General features: G+C 39.9%; 1 pseudogene across 1 annotated transcript; it reads right to left on the reverse strand.

The window, feature by feature from the left end:
* Positions 1-730: 730 nt before the first annotated feature.
* On the reverse strand, positions 731-986 carry LOC136121172 (large ribosomal subunit protein eL38 pseudogene; annotated as a pseudogene). Its single transcript, XR_010655732.1, has one exon. The product of XR_010655732.1 is annotated as a large ribosomal subunit protein eL38 pseudogene (transcript).
* Positions 987-22,155: the final 21,169 nt, after the last annotated feature.

Genomic DNA, 22,155 nt, shown 5'->3' on the forward strand with positions numbered 1-22,155 from the left:
CCTTGTCTCTCTTTTTCCTCCATATCCATAGCAGGAGTACTCACTACTGGGGGACCAGTGTTTATCACCCACATTATTATACTTTTGCCACAGATTTAGATAGCCATAAATATTATAGAATATTGCTTTGTAGATTTAAAAACTTTATATAAATGGTATCATACCTTATATATCCTTCTGAACTGGCTTTTACTCTCTCAGTATTATATTGTGAAATTAACACATTCTGATACATGCAGTTCCAATTTGTTCTTTTTTTTCTTTAACTGCTGTAGAACATTAAGTGAATATACTTCAAAAAATTTTTCAATTTTCCTCTTGAGAAAAATTTAGGTTGTTTCAATTCTTTTTTTTTTTTTTTTTGCTATAATGAACTTCAATTACAACCTTGTACCTTTCTCCTCCCAAACATATGCAAGTGTTTCCCTTCAGTGTATATCTAGTCTCCAGGCTACCACAGCAAATTACTAAAAACTGCGTGGCTTAGAACAACAGATATTTTCCTCTTACATTTTTGCAGGGCAGAAGCCCCATATCAAGGTGTCGGTCACTTCCTCCAGAAGCTCTAGGGGAGATTCCGTTTCTTGCCTGTCCCATCTTCTGTTGACTGTTGGCACTCGGCCTGGGGATGCTTACTCCAATCTCTGCCTCTGTCTTTACGTGGCCATCTCCTCTGTGTCTCTCCTCTTCTGTTTGTGCCTCCTCTTCTTCTTTTTTTTTTTTTTTTTGAGAATTTTAAAAATTTTAATACTGTTCAAGTCAGTGTGCGTGATTCATTTCAGCTCCTTCACTGCCAAACCTGGGGGCAGGGATTGCTTCAGCTTCTCTGCCTTCTCTTTGTCTGTGATGACCAAGGTGTAAAGGTATCTGCTGCATCAAACTTTAAACATCATATTATCCTTATTTTTCTTTATCTTGACCGACTTGGCGTCCTTTCGCGTGGTTGTGAGCAGAAAGTCCTTGATTTCCTCAATTTTGCGAGGCATGGTGACAAGGCGTGGAGAGCGCGGCTGGAACTTTCCATCCAGGCCCGGGGTCCCCAGATATCACCCGGCCGTGGATTACCACGGATTACCTCCCACTCCCCACATAGGGCCTGAGAGACCTGTGCCTTGTCTTCTTATAAGGACACTTGTCATTGGATTTTGGATCCATCTAGATAATCCAAGATCTCACTTTGAGATCCTTAACTGCATATGCAAAGACCCTTTTCCCAAATAAAGTCACATTCACAGATTCCAGGTAGACAAGTCTTTTGGGGGCCATCATTCCCAACCTCAGCACTGCTGAAATTTTGAACCAGATAATTCTTTGGGCATAGGGATAATCTGTGCTTTGTAGGAAGTTTAACAGTATCTCTAAGCCTCTATGGACTAGATTGCAGTAGTAGCCCCTCCCTCCTCCCTTGCCTTTGCAACCCCAGACGTGACAACTAAAAATGTCTCCAGACATTGCCAAATACCCCCTGGATAGGTGAACTACTCCTCTCCTTGTTGAGAAACACAGATTTAGGGGGAAGTTGCTGACTTATAGGATATGAGCTTTTAAAAACTTTACTAGATATTGTCAATAGTTGTCCAAAGTCATTGCACCAATTTAAACTCTTAGCAGCAGTATATGACAGTTCCCATAGCTCTGCAACATTACTTGTACTTGGTAGTGTCAGACTTTTTTTTCTGTCAATTTCATGCTATCTCATTGTTGTTTTAATTTACATCTTCCTAATTTCCAGTGTGGCTGAGCATCTTTTTATTCATCTATTTTTCATTTGGGTTTCTTGGTCAATGAATTGCTTCTTCATACTTTGTCCATTTTTTTTTTCTGTCATCATTTTCTTTTTGAGTTAAAGGAGCTCTTTATATATTCAGGAGACTAGTCCTTTTTCAGTTATGTCCAATGCTAATGGTGTCTCATTTGTACATTATCTTTTGTTTATAGTATCTTTTTTTGGGACAAACTTCTAAATTATAGCATTATCAATTTATCAATTCTTTTTTATGGTTTGCACTCTTAGGGTCTCTTAATGTCTATTTGAAGTGTAAGGAGGCAGTCATGCTGCTTGAGGAAGACTGTAAAGACTAATCATATCCGAAAGAATTTAGTACTGTGGGAGGTGTCATCACATGTTGTAAAGACACAGAACAGTGTGCAGACTGCAGTCCCAGCATGCCCTAGCCGCAACTCCAAAACTGTGTTTTGGAGAAATAACTCACCTGCTTTATCTTTCCAAGCACTTGTCTAAAGGGGAAGGAGATTTGAGTCTCGGCATGACCCTAGTCTATTTAAAAATTTTACACACTTGTGAGTTCTCTAAGAGCTGCAACTTACATCTCAGCTGTAGGAATCATCTTAACAGTCTTCTAGACTATTGGTAAAATTACCTGGACTGTAACAAAGGGAAGCACACAAAATGGGAAACATAAGCAGATTATACAAATGAATGATGAAATGTCAGCCTAAAGTGCACACTTTCTCTTTTACTTTCATGTATCTTGAGACAAAGGCTGAGAGTGAACCCAATTGATACCTTTTGTGATATCAGAAATATGTCAGATATAATGCACGTACATACTTTTTAGCACAAATATTTAAATTGTATTTTTTTTCCCTTATAATTAATTCTTACAATCACCAGTCCATGTTAACCTAGTGATAACCACTTGGGGGTGCTTCTGAAGAGTCTATATACCCTATCTTCAGGGACACTTCACTAAACTTGATTTCCATTTAATCGATACTGTGATTTTTCTTTTTAGCTAGATCTTGCCATGCATGATGTTGTCTTTGACCAACTTAGGAATCACCCCAGATCCTCACAAATATTACAAATACCTGAAAATGAATCTTGGACTTCTTTCACAGTTAAAAATCTTTCTTGTTCGGTAAATTCAGTTTAATATTTTCACTTACTACTCACAAAAGTTTCATTTTGTAGCCACCCCCGCAAAAAAAAAAAAAAAGGCTTTCACTCACCTTAGTCATAACTATACTCATTATAGGCATTACTTTATATTCATTATAATATTATTTTAAGCTAATAATACTGTATTAAAATTCAATGGCCATTAAGTCATAGACTCTTAAACTGTTAAACATTTAGCTTATGTACTGGTTAAAGTGGGGAACTTTCATTTGCACAATCGTGGGTGTGAACCGAGAGCCTCAGTTTTCTCATCGTCAGCAGTGACATATGCCAGTTTCTCTCTAGTTAGTTTGGGAGTTTGCCTTCGTATCACATTAAACAGAGGTGACACTTCTGACCTACTGTGTGACAGATGAACTTTCTGGAGATCATGACACCTAACAGATCATTTAATGTGAGCAGCTCTGACACGTGACCAAACTCCTTAAGCATTAGAGAAACTTCATGCAAGTCAGTGCCATGTTGAAGTCTGCTGTCATTTCCAATGAGTGTCCACAACTGCCGTTAGCAGCTTCGAGAATTGTTGCCAGTGATACTGAGGAGAGAGGGTCAAGCCACTTTGCTATAGAGTGGTCCAAATGTGTCTCAGGGGAAGACAATGATACCTAAGAGGAGAAATGAAGGGATGCCAAAAGAGCATTTTTCTTTTCTCTTGATCTTACGGTACAATTGTTAAACTTGTGTTCATACACTTGGCGATTCTAACTAGCAAATAAAATAAAATAGGATAGCTTACTGGTATTTGAAAAAAAGTACATTCAGTAAAACATTATTGAGTGAATGAACAGCAAGATGACTAGCAAATCATTGCTATGACTATGTACAGTAATAGACATCTTACTTATTGATTATCATTTATTTATTTATTTAAATTTTTATGTTATATTGGACTTTAGTTGATTAGCAATGTGTTAGTTTCAGGTGTACAGCACAGTGATTCAGGTGTACATATACCTATATCTATTCTCCTTCAAATTCTTTTCCCATTTGGGTTATTACAGAATAATGGGAGGGCGGAATCAAGATGGCGTACTAGGAGGACGTGGAATTCGCGTCTCCTCACAACTAGGGCACCTATCAGCCACTGGTGGGGGACCATGGATACATAAGGAGAAGGGAAGAACCCCCAGCAACCGGGAAGGACGTGGGGTGGGGGGGAGTGAAGGGGGAGGAGAAGTGGAGTTGGGACGGGACCTGCACCCCTGAGGGGTGGCTGGGGGAGGGGAGGAGTTCCTACACCCAGTGGGACTCAGCCATGGTTAGGGGTCCAGTGCCGCAGGGGAGACTCTGGGGGAGATGGTGGGGGAGGGGCGCAAAGGAACAGAAGGGAATGCGGCCAGTACTTTCACTGTCCACTTAGGCACCGGGGAGCCTGTTGGGCTCCCGGGCCTAATCCTCTGCCCTCCGAGCCTCCCTCCTGCAGTGCAGAACCCAAGCCCCGCCCCTACACCCCCACCCAGGGCCCTACCTCTACACTCGGAGACCCCCTCCAATGTGCTGGGCCTAAACCCCACCCACACACCCTCATTCAGGGCCCTACCTCCAAACTCCGGAACTCCACACTCCAGAGGCCCTCCTTCTGACATGCTGCCTATCCCCTTCCATGCAGGTCCTAAGCAGAGGCCCTGCCCCACGCTTGAACGTCGCCCTGCCTAGGCCCCGCCCCCAGGGTCTTTTCCACCTATGTGGGTCCTGAGCCTAGGCCCCCACCTGCCTAAGACCTGCCCCACCCTAAACCCTGCCCCTGCCTAGATTCCGTCCCTGCCTAAACTCCACCCCCATAACCAAGGCTTTTTTTCTTTTCTTTTTTCCTCTTTTAGATTGGGGTTCTGATTTACCTTGTTGATTCATTGTTGTTCATTCTTTTATATTTTTATTTTTCCTAATCTTTTATTTTTCTAATTTTATTTTATTCTTTATACTTTGTTATTGTTCTCTCCTTTTGGCTTGTCGCCCCCCACCCCACTTTTTTTTTTCTGTTGTAGTTTTTTTTTTTTTTTTTTTGCGGTACACGGGCCTCTCACTGTTGTGGCCTCTCCCGTTGTGGAGCACAGGCTACGGACGCGCAGGCTCAGCGGCCATGGCTCATGGGCCCAGCTGCTCCGCGGCATGTGGGATCTTCCCGGACCGGGGCACGAACCCGTGTCCTCTGCATCGGCAGGCGGACTCTCAACCACTGCGCCACCAGGGAAGCCCTCTGTTGTAGTTTTATTTTATCTTGTTGCACTTGTTTCAATTATACTTTTATTTTTCCTAATATATTTTTTATCTTCCTAATTTTATTTTGTTTTTTATTATTTGATATTGTACTGCTCCTTTTTTTCTTTCTTTCTTTTATTTTTATTTATTTATTTTTTTACCACACCATGAGGCTTGTGGGATCTTGGTTACCAGGCCAGAGGTCAGGCCCAGCTCCTGTGGTGGGAGCTCCAAATCCAAACCACTGGACTAACAGAGAACCTCAGACTCCAGGGAATATCAATCAGAGCAAGGCCTCCTGGAGGTCTTCATCTCAGCACCAAGACCCAGCTCTATCCAACTGCCTGCAAACTCCAGTGCTGCACGTCTCAGGCCAAACAACCAGTAAGACAGGAATACAGCCCCACCCATCAAAAAAAAAAAAAAAAAAAAAAAGAAACGAAAAAAAAAAAAGTTACAGACAAAGGAGCAAGGTAAAAACCTACAAGACCAGATAAATGGAGATGAAACAGGCAACCTACCTGAAAAGGAATTCAGAATAGTGATAGTAAAGATGACCCAAAAGCTCAGAAAAAGAATGGAGAAAATACAGGAAACGTTTAACAAGGATCTAGAAGAACTAAAGAGCAAATAAACACTGATGAACAACACAATTACTGAAATTAAAAATACTCTCAAAGGAATCAATAGGAGAAAAACTGAGGCAGAAGAATGGATAAGTTAGCTGGAAGATAAAATGGTGGAAATAACTGCCAGGAAGCAGAATACAGAAAAAAGAATGAAAAGAATTGAGGACAGTCTCAGAGACCTCTGGGGCAACATTAAACACACCAACATTCGAATTATAGGGGTCCTAGAAGAAGAAGAGAAAATATTTGAAGAGATTATAGTCGAAAACTTCCCTAACGTGGGAAAGGAAATAGTCAAGCCCAGGAAGCACAGAGAGTACCATACAGGATAACCCCAAAGAGAAACGTGCCGAGACACATATTAATCAAACTGTCAAAAATTAAATACAAAGAAAAAATATTAAAAGCAGCAAGGGAAAAACAGCACATAACATACAAGAAAATCCCCAAAAGGTTAAGACCTGATTTTTCAGAGAAACTCTGCAAGCCAGAACATATTTAAGGTGATGAAAAGGAAAAACCTACAACCAAGATTACTCTTCCCAGCAAGGATCTCATTCAGATTCGAAGGAGAAATTAAAACCTTTATGGATAAACAAAAGTTAAGAGAATTCAGCACCACCAAACCAGCTTTACAGTAAATGCTAAAGGAACTCCTCTAGGCAGGAAACACAAAAGAAGGAAAAGACCTACAAAAACAAACCCAAAGCAATTAAGAAAATGGTAATAGGAACATACATCTCAATAATTACCTTAAATTTAAATGGATTAAATGCTCCCACCAAAAGACATAGACTGGCTGAATGGTTACAAAAACAAGACCTGTACATAGGCTGTCTACAAGAGACCCACTTCAGACCTAGGGACACATACAGACTGAAAGTGAGGGGATGGTAAAAGTTATTCCATGCAAATGGAAATCAGAAGAAAGCTGGAGTAGCAATTCTCATATCAGAAAAAATAGACTTTAAAATAAACACTATTACAAGAGACAAAGAAGGACACTGCATAATGATCAAGGGATCAATCCAAGAAGAAAATATAACAATTGTAAATATTTATGCACCCAAAATAGGAGCACCTCAAATACATATGGCAAATGCTAACAGCCATGAAAGGGGAAATCGACAGTAACACAATCATAGTAGGGGACTTTAACACCCCACTTTCACCAATGGACAGATTAACCAAAATGAAAATAAATAAGGAAACATAAGCTTCAAATGATACATTAAACAAGATGGACTTAATTGATATTTATAGGACATTCCATCCAAAAACAACAGAAAACATTTTCTTCTCAAATGCTCATGGAACATTCTCCAGGGTAGACCATATCTTGGGTCACAAATCAAGCCTTGGTAAATTTAAGGTAATTGAAATAGTATCAAGTATCTTTTCTGACCACAACACTGTGAGACTAGATATCAATTACAGGAAAAAACTAAAAAATACAAGCACATGGAGGCTAAACAATACGTTACTACATAACCAAGGGATCACTGAAGAAATCAAAGAGGAAATCAAAAACTACCGAGAAACAAATGACAGTGAAAACACGACCCGAAAACTATGGGGTGCAACAAAAGCAGTTCTAAGAGGGAAGTTTATAGCAATACAATCCTACCTCAACAAACAAGAAACATCTCAAATAAACAACCTAACCTTACATCTAAAGCAATCAGAGAAAGAAGAACAAAATAAATGCAAAGATAGCAGAAGGAAAGAAATCATAAAGATCAGATCAGAAATAAATGAAAAAGAAATGAAGGAAACTATAGAAAAGATCAATAAAACTAAAAGCTGGTTGTTTGAGAAGATAAACAAAATTGATAAACCATTAACCAGACTCATCAAGAAAAAAAGGGAGAAGACTAAAATCAACAGAATTAGAAATGAAAAAGGAGAAGTAACAACTGACACTGCAGAAATACAAAGGATCATGAGTGATTACTACAAGCAACTATATACCAATAAAATGGACATCCTGGAAGAAATGGACAAATTCTTAGAAAAGCACTACCTTCCAAGATTGAACCAGGAAGAAATAGAAAACATAAACATACAAACCAAAACACTGAAATTGAAACTGTGATTAAAAATCTTCCAACAAACAAAAGCCCAGGACCAGACGGCTTCACAGGGGAATTCTATCAAACATTTAGAGAAGAGCTAACACCTATCCTTTTCAAACTCTTCCAAAATATAGCAGAGGGAGGAACACTCACAAACTCATTCTACGAGGCCACCATCACCCTGGTTCCAAAACCAGACAAAGATGTCACAGAAAAGAAAACTACAGGCCAGTATCTCTGATGATCATAGATGCAAAAATCCTCAACAAAATACTAGCAAACAGAATCCAGCAGCACATTAAAAGGATCATACACCATGATCAAGTGGAGTTTATCCCAGGCATGCAAGGATTCTTCAATATACGCAAATCAACTAATGTGATATGCCATATTAACAAATTGAAGGATAAAAACTATGTGGTAATCTCAACAGATGCAGGAAAAGCTTTTGACAAAATTCAACACCCATTTATGATAAAAACTCTCCAGAAAGTGGGCATAGAGGGAACCTACCTCAACATAATAAAGGCCATATATCATTCTCAGTGGTGAAAAACTGAAACCATTTCCACTAAGATCAGGAGCAAGACAAGTTTGCCCACTCTCACCACTATTATTCAATACAGTTTTGGAAGTTTAGCCACAGCAATCAGAAGGAAAAGAAATAAAATGAATCCAAATCAGAAAAGAAGAAGTAAAACTGTCACTGTTTGCAGATAACATGATACTATACATAGAGAGTCCTAAAGTTGCTACCAGAAACCTGGTAGAGCTAACCAATGAATGTGGTAAAGTAGCAGGATATAAAATTAATGCACAGAAATCTCTTGCATTTCTATACACTAATGATGAAAAATCTGAAAGAGAAGTTAAGGAAACACTCCCATTTACCATTGCAACAACAAAAATAAAATATCTAGGAATAAACCTACCTAAGGAGACAAAAGACCTATATGCAGAAAACTGTAAGACACTGATGAAAGAAATTAAAGATGATACAAACACATGGAGAGATATACCTTGTTCTTGGATTAGAAGAATCAACATTGTGAAAATGACTATACTACCCAAAGCAATCTACAGATCAATGCAATCCCTATCAAACTACCAGTGGCATTTTTCAGAGAACTAGAACAAATAATTGCACAATTTTTATGGGAACACAAGGACCCCGAATAGCCAAAGTTATCTTGAGAAAGAAAAACAGAGCTGGAGGAATCAGGCTCCCGGACTTCAGACTATGCTACAAAGCTACAGTAATTAAGACAGTATTTTACTGGCACAAAAACAGAAAGATAGATCAATGGAACGGGATAGAATGCCCAGAGATAAACCCACGCACATATGGTCACCTTATCTTTGATAAAGGAGTCAAGAGTATACAGTTGAGAAAACACAGCCTCTTCAATAAGTCGTGCTGGGAAAACTGGACAGCTACATAGAAAAGAATGAAATTAGAACACTCCATATCACCAAACACAAAAATACACTCAAAATGGATTAGAGACCTAAATGTAAGGCCAGACACTACAAAACCCTTAGAGGAAAACATAGGCAGATGCTCTATGACATAAATCACAGCAAGATCCTTTTTGACCCACCTCCTAGAGAAATGGAAATCAAAGCAAAAATAAACAAATGGGACCTAATGAAACTTCAAAGCTTTTGCACAGCAAAGGAAACCATAAACAAGACGAAAAGACAACCCTTAGAATGGGACAAAATATTTGCAAATGAAGCAACCGGCAAAGGATTAATCTCCAAAATATACAAGCAGCTCATGCAGCTCAATACCAAAAAAAGCAAACAACCCAATCCAAAAATGGGCAGAAGACCTAAATAGACATTTCTCCAAAGAAGATATACAGTTTGCCAACAAACACATGAAAGGATGCTCAACATCACTAATCATTAGAGAAATACAAATCAAAACTACAATGAGGTATTACCTCACACCAGTCAGAATGGCCATCATCAAAAAATCTACAAACAATAAATGCTGGAGAGGGTATGGAGAAAAGGGAACACTCTTGCACTGTTGGTGGGAGTGTAAATTGTTACAGCCCCTATGGAGAACAGTATGGAGGTTCCTTAAAAAACTAAAAATAGAACTACCATATGACCGACCAATCCCACTACCGGGCATATACCCTGAGAAAAACATAATTCAAAAAGAGTGATGTACCACAATGTTCACTGCAGCACTATTTACAATAGCCAGGACATGGAATCAATCTAAGTGTCCCTCGACAGATGAATGGATAAAGAAGATGTGGCATATATATACAATGGAATATTACTCAGCCATAAAAAATCCCGAAATTGAGTTATTTGTAGTGAGGTGGATGGACCTAGAGTCTGTCATACAGAGTGAAGTAAGTCAGAATGCAAAAAACAAATACCATATGCTAACACATATATATGGAATCTAAAAATAAACTGGTTCTGATGAACCTAGGGGCAGGACTGGAATAAAGACACAGACGTAGAGAATGGACTTGAGGACACGGGGAGGGGGAAGGGTAAGCTGGGACCAAGCGCGAGAGTAACATTGACATATATACAGTTCCAAATGTAAAATAGATAGCTAGTGGGAAGCAGCTGCATAGCACAGGGAGATCAGCTCCGTGCTTGCTACCACCTAGAGGGGTGGGATAGGGAGGGTGGGATGGAGAGGCAAGAGGGAGGGGATATGGGGATCTATGTATACATATAGCTGATTCACTTTGTTATACAGCAGAATCTAATACAACATTGTAAAGCAATTATACTCCAATAAAGATGTTAAAAAAAAGAATATTGAGCAGAATTCCCTGTGCTATACAGTAGGTCCTTGTTGTTTATCTATTTTAAACATGTAGTGTGTACATGTCAATCCCAAACTCCCAATCTGTCTCTCCCCTGCACCTTTCCTCTTTGGTAACCATAAGTTTTTTTTCTAAGTCTGTGAGTCTGTTTCTGTTTTGTAAGTAAGTTCATTTGCATCATTTTTTTAAAAATTCCGCATACAATTGTCATTTATTTAGCGAATAGTTATTGAGTGCCGACATTGTGCCTAATCCTGAGCTGGGCGCTAGGGATTCAGTGATGAGCACAGATACTGTCCTGCTTTCATTGGACAATCAAATGGGGAAGAGAACTATTTTTTTTTGTTTTGTTTTATTTTGTTTTTGCTTCTTGCGGTACGCAGGCCTCTCACTGTTGTGGCCTCTCCCGTTGCGGAGCACAGGCTCCGGACACGCAGGCTCAGCGGCCACGGCTCACGGGCCCAGCCGCTCCGTGGCACGTGGGATCTTCCCGGACCGGGGCACGAACCCCTGTCCCCTGCATCAGCAGCCGGACTCTCAACCACTGCGCCACCAGGGAAGCCCGGAAGAGAACTATTGATGAAATAATCTCACAGAGAAATTTAAAACTGCAACTATTTTTTTATCAGTTTTTTAAGATTTTTTTTTTGATGTGGACTAATTTTAAAGTCTTTATTGAATTTGTTACCATCCTGCTTCTGTTTTGTGGGGTTTTTTTGTTTTATTTTGTTTTGGCTGCGAGGCATGTGGGATCTTAGCTCCCTGATCAGGGATCGAATCCGCACCTGCTTCATTGGAAGGCAAAGTCTTAACCACTGGATCACCAGGGAAGTCCCCCAAACTGCAATTATGTTGAGTGTTACAAAAGAGAGAGGCATGGTGCTTTAAGGATTGAGCAAGGGACGTCAGGGAAGGCTGTCCTGAGGAGGTGTGATAGTTAAGTTTTGAGTCAAATACAGCAAGAGAGAGATGGAAGAAATGTTCCTGGAAGACAGCAGTGTGTGCCAAGGTCCTGTGAGGTGTGAGAGGTGGGTACATCTCATTCTGGGAGAAAAGCAGTGTGTTCTGTTACCCTGTGACGCTGGAGAGAGATACAGGGCTAGGCTTGGAAGAGCCTTCTGTGCCATATTCCATTGATTTGTTTTTACACCTAGAAAAACAGGAAGCCATTACAGAATTTGAGCAGAAGAATGACTTGATCAGATTTGAGTTCCAAAAAGGTAATTCTGCCATATGAGGAATGGGGGTTGGAAGGGGTCAAAGCTAGCTAACTAGTAAGGGTAGACTAGTTAGGATGGTCTTCCAGTAGTTCAGATGAGCTAAAGGTCTCTTGAATGACAGTAGTTGGGGAGAGGGATGGAGATGGTAAGACGTAGATGAATTCATGTGATAATTAGAAAGTAAAAGGACTTGGTACTAGATTGAAAATGGAGGTAAAGAAAAAGGAAATGTTAAGGATGACCAACACCCAAGTTTCTAGTAACTGAATGGCTGATGATGCCATTCACTGAACCTGAGAACACTGGCAAAGGACCATATTCAGGGAGGAAGGTCATGAGTTTGTTTTGGGTCTGGAGTTTTCTCTTGAACACTTGAATATTTGGATCTAGCATTGAGAAGAGAAGGCTAGGTTATAGATACAAAATATGAAATTGGGAGTCATCTGTGCACACATGGGTGGTAATGTAAAGTAAATTACTGTGGTAGACAGAATAACGGCCTCTCCAAGATGTCCGTGTCATAATTTCCAGAGCCTGTGAATACGTTATCTTACATGGCAAAGGGAAATTAAGATAGCATGTGGAATTAAGGTTGTTATTCATCTGACTGTGCGATAGAGATTATCCTGGATTATCTAGGTGGACCCAGTGTAATCACAAGGGTCCTTAAATGTGGGAGACAGCAGTAGAAGAGTCAGTTTCAGAAGGATGTGACGTGAGAAAGCCTTGTCCTGTCATTGCTGGCTTTTTTTGTGTGCTTTGTTTTGTGGTTTGTTAATAACATTTTATTTTTAAGTTATCATTTGTTATATTTACTAGTTTGCCAAACTACCTTATTTATTTTTGGCATTCTATTTATTTATTTTAACATCTTCATTGAAGTATAATTGCTTTACGATGGTGTGTTAGTTTCTGCTTTATGACAAAGTGAATCAGCTTATAATGGAAGGAGCCTCTAGTCAAGGAATAGGGGCAGCCCTAGAAGCTGGAAAAGACCAGAAATAGATTTTCCCCTAGTGTCTTCAGAAAGGAACATAGCTCTGATTAGACTTGGATTTTAGTACAGTGAGACCCATTTTGGAATTCTGATCTCCAGAACTGTAAGATGATAAAACTGTGCTGTTTTAAGCCACCAAGTTTGGGGTAATTACAGCAGCGATAGGAAACTAACCCAGTTACCTTGAGAAAAGTTAAAGAGAGAGAGGGCCTAACACTGAATCATGGAACTCTATTACATAATGGTGATATAAAGAAGAGAAACTTACTAATGAGACAGGGAAGAAAGAGAAGAAGAAAACCAGGAGAATTTAGGGTTCTGGAAGCAAGAGGAGAGAATCTTTCATAAAGAGGTCAAGCAGGATGAGAAGTGTACGCTGGATTTGGTGGTAGGAGCTCATGGATGACTACCGTGACAACTGTTTTGTTGGAATGAAGGGAGCTGGGTCCAGATTGGGGTTGGATGTGGTGTTAGTGCGAGGTGAAGCGGCAAAAGTAAAGAATACGCGCAATGCTTCTAAGAAGTTTACTTGTACAGTGGAAGGAAAAATTACAAAAATGTTACCTTGGAATACTAATAATATTTCTGAAGCTTGGCATTGTTGACATTTTGGATCAGGTAATTCTTTGTCGTGGGGGACTATCTTGTGTATTATGGAATGTTTAGCCGTTTCTCTGGTCTCTGTCCACTAAGATGCCAGTTGCAGTCTCTTCCCTCAGTTGTGACAACTAAAAAGTCTGTAGCCATTGTTAAATGTTCCCTAGGGATGAGTGACAAAATGCCCCTAAATGAGAACCACTGTTTTGTATAGAAAATAAAGAATCCCCTGAGTTTGATTTTGTCCAAGTACATCAGACTTATTTTTTTCTGAAGGGTAAAAGGGCATCAAATGAGTGCAACATTATTTGATCGGCTCCTTCAAAGCTCATGCTCTAGATACACTTGATTTTTAGGTACCTACTCTGAGTTGATAGAAATTGAATTTGTATAAATGGTATTCTTGTGCATGCTCTCATGTAAGAATCTGAAAAGATAAGCCTAGGATGGACTCCAGTTATATTCAAAGTTCGTTCTAATTCTGTCTTTACCATTTAATATAGATTGGTGACCAGATGATAATGGAACGGCATGGTTCCAAGAAACTGCCCTTACCCCAGTATCATCTGCCTATAAGGATTCTAATAGCATTAGCTGAAATCTCGAAGCAGGTGCTCATCAAATCATGCTGAAATCTTTCACACTGTTAAAAAAAAAAAAAAGACAAGAGTGTCTGCATTCTAACGTGGCCGATACGGCTTTTCAGAAATTTAATGGGAAATGCAGTCCAAACCTTGTTTCTGAGCTTTGAAGAAAAGGATTGCTGTTTTAGATTGGATGCGTATGTTGAGTCTCAGACGTATGAAGACTCTGTTTCTCTTGCCACCATTCACAAGATCCTTCCTGTTGGATTGGCTCTTTGGGTGTGCCTAAGATGTCCCCCACCTATGTATTCGTCCCTTCTTCCTCCCTAACTCCTGGCAATGCTTGATCTTTTTACTATTTCCATAGATTTGCCTTTTCAGAATGTCATGTAGTTGTGATCATACAGTATGTAGCCTTTTCAGATTGTCTTCTTTCACTTCGTAATGTGCATTAACGTTCCTCCATGTCTTTTTGTGGCTTGGTAGCTCATTTCTTTTTAGCACTGAATGTTCCATTGTCTGGATGTACCACAGCTTATTTATCCAGACACCTACTGAAGAACATGTTGGTTGCTTCCAAGTTTTAGCAATTCTAAATAAAGCTGCTGTAAACGTCATGTGCAGGTTTTTGTGTAGGCATAAGTTTTCAACTCGTTTTGGTAAATACCAAGAAACATAATTGCTGGACCGTATGGTAAGAGTGTGTTCAGTTTTGCCAGAAACTGTTGAACTGTCTTTCAAAATGGCTGTACCCTTCTGTGTTCCCACCAGCAATGAGAGTTCTTATTGCTCCACTTCCTAGCCAGCATTTGGTGTTGTCAGTGTTTTGGATTTTGGCCATTCTAATAGATGTATAGTGGTATCTCCTGTTTTAATTTTCAATTCTTTAATGATATGTGATGCTCTCCATCTTTTTATATGCCTATTTACCATCTGTATATCTTCTTTGATGAGGTGTCTGTTCAGATCTTTGACCCATTTTAAAATCAGGTTGTTCATTTCTTTATTGTTGAGTTTTAAGAGTTCTTTGTATACTTTGGTTAATAACCTTTTATCAGAAATGGCTTTTGCAAATATTTCCTCCCAGTCTGGCTTGTCTTCACATCCTTTTGAGTGTTTTAACTTAAAAAAAAATAAGTTCTTGCTCATTTGAAAGCCTATTAAGCAGTATAAGGAGAAATGTAATCCACAGCTTTTTAGGATATTAATATTGAACTTAGCAGAAATGTTAGGAGGTATGGACTTACCTAAGCCCTTTGCCATCTTTCTGGGTCATTTAAATACTTTTCCCATAGCAGCATGAAGTGGTTTTCCTCCAGCTGCAGAAGAATTGCAGTGTGAGACCATGAATTTAGTTTGAAAATACCAAATTTGTGAGACCTGAGGAGATTTAATCCTTGGCAAAATGTGCTCAGCTTCTCACTTAAGAAAAAGAATTAAAACAAACCAGAGGTGTTCACGCTTATATCTGGTGGCTTTAGAAGTTTCCCTATGGGAGAAAGTTACGCTTTAATGAAGAATTAGTTTAAGCAGGGTGGATTAAGTTGCTAAAATTCGTCTCCATAGTAATTTAGCAAGGGAAAAATTAAGATGTTGGCCACAGTTTCTATAAATTTGGTCAGAGCTGAAGATCCATGTGACTAACTTTGGGAAGGTGATACTCATTCCAGTTGATCATTTAGCTATTAAATACCAATCTTGCACATAGTGGGTCCTCTACTCAAAAGTGCTTTTGCTTATGAGTTACATGTCAGTGTAAATGAGCCAATCTCATAATTCCTTTCACGTGTTCAATGACTGCATATTTTCCTGCATTCATTTTACTGTGCCTCCTATGTTCTAAGAACCGTTTAAGTTTTGAGGGGAACACTAGCTTACATAATGTGATTTCTGGCATTAAGGAGTTTCACTGATGACTAGAAGAAAGTTCTGTATAGAACTTTCTGTGATCTGAAAGGTAGTCCATCTTTCCTGAATGATATAAAAGAAAAAAATTCCAGTTTTTTTTTTTTTAACCACTTCCTAATGTACAATTTGACTTCTATACAGTGTCATTTAACTTGGAGGAACAGTGAAACTGTGATGGTTAATTTTCCATGTCAACTTGACTGGGTCATAGGATGCCCAGATAGTTGATTAAACATTATTTCTGGTGTGTCTGTGAGGGTGTTTCTGGATGAGATTAGCTTTTCAGTCAACAGACTGTGTAAAGCAGATTGCCTTCCCCATTACAGGTGGACCTTGCCTAGTTCGTTGAGGGCTGAAAAGAACAAAAAAGGGGAGGAAGGGAGAATTTGCTCTCTCTTCCTGACTACGTAAGCTGGGACCTTGGTCTTCTCTTACCCTTGAACTGGAAATTACACCATCAGCATTTCTGGTTCTCAGGCCTTTGGACTCAGACTGGAAAAAAAATTATGTATATAATATATAAAATTATATGTATTATATAATTATTATAATATAATATTGTATATTATGTATAATATTTTATATATAATAAAATTATATATGTGTGTGTGTGTGTGTATATATATCTCTCCTATTAGTTTTGTTCCTATGGAAAACCTGACTGATACTGGAAACAAAGCGCTTAAATTTAAAGGGTAATTTATTTTTTAAAAGGCATTCAAGAAAAAAGAGAGAGAAAAAAACCTTTGTATTCATACAGTTTCAAGTTGTTGGCTAAAATGACAGATACTTCCCTGTTTCTCACCCCCCAAACTGTATCATTTCATCTGAGGATTTAAAATTGGGCAACCAAAGATCACTTGGATTGTATTTAGTGGCGCATGCCAGGTCAATTTATTTTAACATGCATAAGTCTAAATTGTCAGTAATAATCATCTCAGGGAAGAACTGTAGGAAAAAATCAATATTACTGTTGAGAGTTTTCAATAGTACTTAATGATTTTATACATCTGCCACACAGACATGAAGGAGGCTCAATTAAAACCCATAACAGAGTAAGCAAGCACTGCCTAAAAAGGGAAAAAAAAAAATCTATATCAAAACCACAAGATAGGGCTTCCCTGGTGGCGCAGTGGTTGAGAATCTGCCTGCTAATGCAGGGGACACGGATTTGAGCCCTGGTCTGGGAGGATCCCACATGCCGCGGAGCAACTAGCCCCGTGAGCCACAACTACCGAGCCTGCGCGTCTGGAGGCTGTGCTCCGCAACAAGAGAGGCCGCGATAGTGAGAGGCCTGCGCACTGCGATGAAGAGCGGCCCCCGCTTGCCACAACTAGAGGAAGCACTCTCACAGAAACGAAGACCCAACACAGCAAAAATAAATAAATTAATTAATAAACTCCTACCCCCAACATCTAAAAAAAAAAAAACCAAAAACCACAAGATAAATATGACTAGCAGAAGAAATCTTAGTTTCAGTGGACAGGTAGGTAATATATGTTGGAGATTTACATACTTGATCATGGTAGGGTTGTGCTTCAGTTTCCTTGTTTATAGCATAGTGATAACAAAATACCTACCTCCCAAGATTGTGGTGAAGATTCAATGAGATGATATAGGTGAAGCTCTTAGAACAACACCTAGCTTATAAGAAACACTCCAGATACTTTCAAAAAATAAAATTAAGTAGGGCTTCAGAGACCATCTTACAGAGACGGCTGCTCTGAACTTTATTCCTAGACTTCTCTCTGTCTCTTTTGGTGACATTCGTTTATTGAAAAACAAGGCCCTTAAAAGTGAAAATGTTCTGATTGGGCAGCATTGGGCCTCTTCAGCAACATTGCCCCCTTCCTCAATAACTAAGCTTCTCTGAAAGTAAGACAGAAGCTGCCATAGTGTTGGGGAGAGTGATGGAAATTGCAAAGGTCCATGACAGGCTGGTAGAGGAGAGTGATGGGGACTTTCTTGAGACAGGTGGGGTGTTTCAGCAGGTCCAGGCTTTATCACCCATGGGGAGTTGTTTGGTGGTTTTCAGAGTAAATCCTGGATTGTGATTTTAGGGTGGGGAGTTGAGCTTAGAGCTCCACCTTCTTCCAGTCCTTGAGAGAGATTATCTGTGGGGCTGAGTATTGCTAGATGCTTTTCCCTTTGACTGGAAATCTAGGAAAATGACCTGGGCAGCCAGTCAATGGTATAGATTCTAGAATTTACTTAATAGTGGAGATGTTTAGGACCATAGATATCACCTCATCTCACTTCCCCATCTTAAAAGTGAGGAGACTAGTGCCTAGATTAGTAAACTGATTTCCCAAGGTCACCCAACATATAGTATGGCGAAGCTGACACTGAAGTCCAGATTTCCTGACTCCACATTCTGTGCTTATAGAACACATCTGTGAAAGAGAGGGAGTGAGCAAGAGATTGGGACACAGAGGATTAAGGGGTGGAATTTAGATCAACATTTCTCCATAAGTGCATCATACTAAAATTTCACATCATCGATAATAGTTTTGATGTCTATCACTTATCAAACATTTACTATGTGATTATCACTTCATGAACATATTAATTAATCCTTATAACGACATCATAAGGTAGGCACTGTTGTTATAGCTACTTTACAGGTGAGGGAACTGAGGCTTGGAGAGGCTCAGCAAATTGTCCAGTATTATGCAGCTAATAAGTGACAGAGCCAAGACTAGAATAATGAGTGTTGGCAAATCACGCTTCAGATGACATTAAGGCCACTTAAAAAGAGTTGGGGAGAGGCTTGGTCCCTTCTCCACTCCAGGTTTTAGTTTACACACTTTTTTTTTTGTTGAATTTTTTTTTTTTTTTAATTAATTAATTTATTTTGGGCTGCGTTGGGTCTTCATTTCTGTGCGAGGGCTTTCTCTAGCTGTGGCAAGTGGGGGCCACTCTTCATCGCAGTGCACGGGTCTCTCACTATCGCGGCCTCTCCCGCGGCGGAGCACAGGCTCCAGACATGCAGGCCCAGTAGTTGTGGCTCACGGGCCCAGCCGCTCCGCGGCACGCGGGATCCCCCCAGACCAGGGCCCGAACCCGCGTCCCCTGCATTAGCGGGCAGACTCTCAACCACTGTGCCACCAGGGAAGCCCCAAGTTTACACACTTTTAAATTGCGGTAGATGATCTAGACCCGTGCATGAGTTATTGTTCTGTCACTTTATTTTTCCTGGTGTTTTGACTGCGCACAAGATTTTTCTAACTAAAGTTTGAGAATAAGTATGTAAGGTTTTCCTTCCTGATAAAATGAGGGTGAAACGATGTGGTAGCTGATGCTCAAGGCTCTTGCTGACTCGTCCTGGGATGACCACATGCCTCCCAGGACAGCCTTTCTAGGCCTCCTTCCACTCTATTATTTCAGGTTTGATGGATGGTGATATTACCTTGTTCCTGCTTAAGAAGCTTGGTGCCTCTATTTTTTCTAGATTACATGAGGTTTTAACAAGGCTTATGGGGTGATTCTTTGTCATTAAAATAACAAATGGATTGAAAACAGTCTTCTGTCTCTTTGGAACCCACCACGGTTCGTGGATGATAATCCAGCTGGTGATGGAACAACAGAGAACCATGAGGCTATCAGAGTGGGGAAATGTAAAATTCCCTGTGATTTGTCAGTGAGAATGGAGAATCTCAGACGTCTCAGAGAATAAATTTAAATCCATGGCTGTGTTAGACCCAAACGGTCTACGAGGGATTCCAACTCGCCCAAGAACCGCCAAGAGTCGAGAGCCGCTGCAACACGCAAGAGGTTTATTAGGAGCCGATGCACCGGGGTTCCCTGAACCTCACGCAGGAGGCCGATGGGGAACCCCTAAAAGCGGAATCACATACTTTTTATAGGTTTATTTACTCATAGGGCGGGTATATTCTCACAATGATTGGGTAAATGTGGTGACTTTTGAATTCATTGGCTTAGGAACTTTTGTCCCACCTTCTGGCCGTTATAGTTGTCTGTTCATTGTGGCGGTTAGGGCGTATACCTGTTACGGGCAACTGGAAAATTACCCGCTGTCTGGCAAGTCCCCGTCAACTGAAAAACTCCAAGAATTGGTTTCGATAGGGAGAAGGAGTGGCGCACGATAGGGAGAAGAATTGGTTTACGGGAACAAGTGAGGGGGTGGAAAGTCCCTAAAGGCCCCACAGCTGGATAGTGCGACTTTTGAGAACAAATTTTTATAAATGTGCAGTGGGATTGGCTTGGGGATATGGAATATCTTTTTTTTTTTTTTTTTAATTTAGGCTGCTCCAGCTCTTAGTTGCGGCACATGGGATCTTCACTGAGGCACATAGGCTTCTTAGTTGCGGCACTCAGGCTCTTTCGTTGTGGCATGCAAACTCTCAGTTGTGGCATGCAAACTCTTAGTTGTGGCATGCATGTGGGATCTATTTCCCTGACCAGGATCAAACCCAGGCCCACTGCATTGGGAGTGTAGAGTCTTACCCACTGGACTACTGGGGAAGTCCCTGGGATGTCTTGCAAAACATTCAGACCTTGATGTTTTTGACTATCACTGGCTGAGAGGCCAGAAAAGTAATAGATCGCATGTTTATTCTTCTGTGGAAACTATGGAAATAAGTGGCATAAGCATTTAAAATGTTAGAACTAACGGGTTTTAAAACATCAGGAAAAAGTTGAGTTAAATGAGAACATGGTTGTCCCCTAGGCAGAGATGCTAATCTAATACTAGGAATTCTGATTCAAGTCCATGGAGCTGTCTAGGCAGCAGGAATTGGAATATTAGGTCCAAGCGGGCTGGACTTGTATGCCTGGAGCAGATCCCCACAGAAGGAAGCAAGATCAATGTTAAAAGAAGAGAATAATTCCACTTCCTGTTTCTGATCCTGCTTATGAGGAGAACAATTTAGATCAAGAGTGATACTGTCATGAGAAAAATGATATGTCTTTCAACAAACTGCCAATTGAAACTTTTAAAATAAATGACTACAGTGAAGATTTTGAATTCAGGTCAGTTTAAGGAATTGACTAATGACAGCAACAGAGATCCCAGGAAATGATACAATCCTGAAACTGACAGGAGGTGAGATGGAGGTTATTCTGTAGTAAATTATGTGCAGAAATGGGTTAGCTACTCTGTTCAGAATTGACACAGAGAAGCCTCAAACTTCAAAAGCTTCAAACAGCTTTCTCACCTTCACTTTTTGAGTGGCTAGTTGTGTGCTCTGGGTAAGTTTCTTCTCTAAAGGGGCTGCAGTTTCTCCATCTGTAAAATGGGGAGTTTGGCTGGCTCATCATTTAGGTTTCTTCTACTTCTTACCTATTTTTAGATCTGCTACCATGAATGTCTGCTGGCAGAAATAGGAGCAGTAATACATTTTACTTACTATAATTTTCAGGCAATAGAATCTTCCCCATCCATTTAAGTTCATGGTTCTCTCTCTCATCCTTGGAATCCAGAGTGTTTGTGGCTGGTATCCTTTATTTGACACCTATCAGTATTCTGAACGGTTGTTGTTAGCAACTTGAAGGGCAAGATTTGTACCTTATTCCATTTTGCATCCTGAATGATTAGCACAGTAATTGCAGTTAGTACCTACCACCATTACCACTAACAACAATAAATGATTGTAATATCAACAGTAATAGTTGCTATGTATTTAGTGCTTACACATGTGGTGGGCATTGTGCAAGGCACTCCATATACGTGATCTTATTTAGGCCTCACGAGAGGAGAAACAGAGAGATTGAGCAACATGCCTAAGGTCACACAGACCATAACTGGCAGAACCAGTATTTGACATGTAACCCAAGTCTGTATGTTTCCAAAGCTATGATCTTACCCACCATAGCATGCTACCTTCCTCCAAAATTTCTCATCTTCTATAGATAATAAATACCTAAACCTGAAAATTCAAGAAGTAGGAAATAGAAGCATGTTATTTAGATATATGGAAGTGAGCGACAAAAGAAACAGCTAAAATGATTGAGAATGGTTGCTTTTGAGAAAGAGATGAGAGGAGTACAGGAGAATGCTGTTTTTTCGTAATAAGTCTCAAAGAATTGTGTGATTCTGTAAATTACGTCCAAATCTAATTTTGATGAAAATTTAAACTTGAAAGTAAAAGAATTATGGTATACCCATTAAAAAAAAAAAACGGAGAAATAGGAAATGGGGTCAGACTGGGGAGACAGTACCTGTCCATTTTACAAGAGGATTGCAGACTCAGAACA

This window comes from Phocoena phocoena, chromosome 3 (assembly GCF_963924675.1).
Source record: "Phocoena phocoena chromosome 3, mPhoPho1.1, whole genome shotgun sequence".
Lineage (NCBI taxonomy): Eukaryota > Metazoa > Chordata > Mammalia > Artiodactyla > Phocoenidae > Phocoena > Phocoena phocoena.